This window comes from Pisolithus orientalis, assembly GCF_024613125.1.
Source record: "Pisolithus orientalis strain OTSU chromosome Unknown F5J12scaffold_264, whole genome shotgun sequence".
NCBI classification, from domain to species: domain Eukaryota; kingdom Fungi; phylum Basidiomycota; class Agaricomycetes; order Boletales; family Pisolithaceae; genus Pisolithus; species Pisolithus orientalis.
In genome coordinates, this window is record NW_026261045.1 from 22,647 (window position 1) to 25,905 (window position 3,259).

The 3,259-nt window shown below is 48.7% G+C and overlaps 2 non-coding genes across 2 annotated transcripts; one reads left to right on the forward strand and one right to left on the reverse strand.

The window, feature by feature from the left end:
* Positions 1 to 2,396: 2,396 nt before the first annotated feature.
* On the forward strand, positions 2,397 to 2,469 carry F5J12DRAFT_t251. The gene has a single exon. It is a non-coding gene; the product is annotated as a tRNA-Phe (tRNA).
* Positions 2,470 to 2,570: 101 nt separating this feature from the next.
* On the reverse strand, positions 2,571 to 2,643 carry F5J12DRAFT_t252. Its single transcript has one exon. It is a non-coding gene; the product is annotated as a tRNA-Phe (tRNA).
* Positions 2,644 to 3,259: the final 616 nt, after the last annotated feature.

Below are 3,259 nucleotides of genomic sequence, written 5' to 3' on the forward strand. Positions count from 1 at the left end.
CTGGTCGCTCTACTGGTGGATATGTGGTCAAGATGGGTACTGGTGCAGTTTCCTGGTCCTCCAAGCTGCAGGGAGTGGTCGCTTTGTCCACCACTGAAGCAGAGTATATTTCTGCAGTCCAGGCAGGCAAGGAGATCAAGTGGATGCGAAATCTGTTGCAGGAAATTGGCCTCCCTCTCCCAGATGCTTCTACCCTTCGCATTGATAACCAATCTGCGATTTCTGTGGCCAAGAACCCAGAACATCATGGGAGGATGAAGCAACTTGATCTCTGCTACTACTGGCTAAGAGATGCAGTTCAGCAGAACCTGATTTCGCCTATTTTGGTCCCTACAGTCGACCAGGCTGCAGACCTTCTCACAAAACCACTACATCGCACCAAGGTCATCGGTTTCTGCAAGATGCTAGGACTTGGCGCATCAGGGGGGAGCAGTTGAGTGCAGAGGTGCACATTCAGGGGGGAGTGTTCATATTAGGTGCCTGTGCACCTCAGACCGCATTTGCCCTTTGTTTTATCTCTGTCTAACCCTACAGACATGTAGTGGACACTTAGCTTCGCTCTAAGTGTCCTTGGTTTGCGTTTATTTATTATTTACAGTTGTTTATCATTTTTGCGCACTTACTGTTGTGTGCCCAGTGAAATTTTCTTCAGTCTCTTACACTGGGCACCAGGTACAGTCCTGTATTACTTTACTCAATAATAGTCTCTTACACTGGGCACCAGTGGCCTCAGTCTGTGGTTATCTCAACAGTTTTTGTGGATGATATGACTCTTGCTTCGTCTTCTGAAGCTGCCATAGACTCCTTCATCTCCCAACTCAGCCAGCACTTCAAACTGCGAGACCTAGGACCTACTACCCAACTCCTGGGCATCAAAATTGACAGAGATCGCCCCAATCGCTCCATTTCGCTCTCCCAGCGCCAATACTGCCTGGATTTACTGGAAAGGTTTGGCATGGCTGACTGCAAGCCACTATCTACACCCATGGAGCCCAATCTTCGCCTCTCTCGCTCCCAGTCTCCCCAGGATGCCTCAGAAATCGAAAAAATGCGCCAAGTACCCTATCTCTCTGCTGTAGGTGCTCTGATGTACCTTGCCACCACTACCCGCCCAGACATCGCCTATACTGTTGGAGTTCTGGCCAGATTCAACTCCAATCCTGGCTGGGCTCATTGGCAGGCTGTAAAGCACCTAATGCGCTATATCAAGGGTACTCTGGACTATGCTCTGACCTATTCACCTGATCCCTCAACCTCTGAGCCCTTCACCACCTTCTCTGATGCAGATCATGGTGGCTGCAAGGATACTGGTCGCTCTACAGGTGGATATGTTGTCAAGATGGGTACTGGTGCAATCTCCTGGTGTTCCAAGCTTCAAAACGTCGTTGCTCTATCTACCACTGAGGCAGAATACATAGCAGCTGTCCAGGCAGGCAAGGAGATCAAGTGGCTTCGAAATTTACTCTCTGAAATCGCTTCTCCACTGTCTTCTCCCTCTGTGCTGCACATGGACAACCAATCTGCAATCTCTGTGGCCAAGAATCCTGAACACCATGGCAGAATGAAGCAACTTGATCTCTGCTTCTACTGGCTTAGAGATGCAGTCCAGGACAACCTCATTGCGCCCACTTTTGTCCCCACTGATGCCCAGGCTGCTGACCTGATGACCAAACCACTGTGCAAGGCTAAGGTGATCAACTTCTGTCAGATGCTAGGACTAGGTGCATCAAGTGGGAGTTCTTAATGTGCAGAGGTGCACAATCAGGGGGAAGTGTTGCTATTAGTGCCTGTGCACCTCAGACTAATTCCAAGGTTCCCCACCTTCCATATTAATGATGTGTGCACTTATTTTCTTCAGTTGTTCTTTGTTTGTTCAGTGTTCGCATTTTTACTGTGCACAGAGTATCTTGTTCTTTAGTTACTGACTCTGTGCACATAGGTGTGTAAAACTACATAGACAACAATTTAGTTACTGACTCTGTGCACATAGAGTGCTGAGTATTGGGATATCTTAACAGGTTATGAGCCCCGGGCGCTTGTGGGAATGTCCTGATAAGTCCTTTCTGCTTAAGGCAATGGATTCCCACAGCTGGGATTTCCCCATTAAGACCTACTTGTGCCTCAGTAAGACCTTTACCGGAGGCAACAATGTGTAAGCCCTACCAATTAAGGCAGAATGGCCCCTGAGCCATCTAAGACCTTTGCAGGAGGCAGCATGTGTAAGACCTACCACTTAAGGCAGTTGCCACTTTAGGCAGTGATTTCCCACGCTTGTGCCTTGTTGCTGTGCACTGGATTAGGGGAGGCTGTTGCAAGTGTAGTACTCCAGCACTCAGCAACACTAGTCCCTACTAGCACTTGGTGGTTAAACCACACCAAGTAAGCCTAGATACCTTGACCAAATAGCTCAGTGGTTAGAGCACCCGGTCGAAACCTGGGAGGTCCAGGGTTCAATCCCCTGTCTGGTCGCATTTATTGCAACAATATGCGATATCTGGGCGAGTTGTGGTTGCCAGATACATCAGGGCACCCACAGCAGAAAGATATGGGACTGTGTGTTGCAATAAATGCGACCAGACAGGGGATTGAACCCTGGACCTCCCAGGTTTCGACCGGGTGCTCTAACCACTGAGCTATTTGGTCAAGGTATCTAGGCTTACTTGGTGTGGTTTTTAACCACCAAGTGCTAGTAGGGACTAGCATTGCTGAGTACTGGAGTACTACACCTGCAACACTTTGCGCATGGTGTCAGCTTCCTCAGGGCTCTGGGGTGACTGCTGGCGAGATAGGCGAAGATTGGGCTCCATTGGAGTGGAGATGGGCTTACAGTTAGCCATTCCAAATCGCTCCAAGACATCGAGGCAGTACTGGCGCTGGGAGAGGGAAATCGAGCGATTGGGGCGGTCTCTGTCAATTTTAATGCCCAACAGCTGATGTTCATATTAGGTGGCTGTGCACCTCAGGACTGCATTTCTCCTCTGTGTTATTTCTATCTACCCTACAGACATGTAGTGGACACTTAGCTTCGCTCTAAGTGTCCTTGTTTGCTTTTGTTTATTGTTTACCTTGTTTATCATTTTGCGCACTTACTGTTGTGTGCCCAGTGAAGTTTTCTTCAGTCTCTTACACTGGGCACAAGGTATGTCTTATGTAGTATTCCCTTGAATACTAGTCTCTTACACTGGGCACAAGTGGCCTCAGTTTGTGGTTATCTCAACAGGTTATGAGCCCGCGCTCTAGGATTCTCAGCACTGTTGGT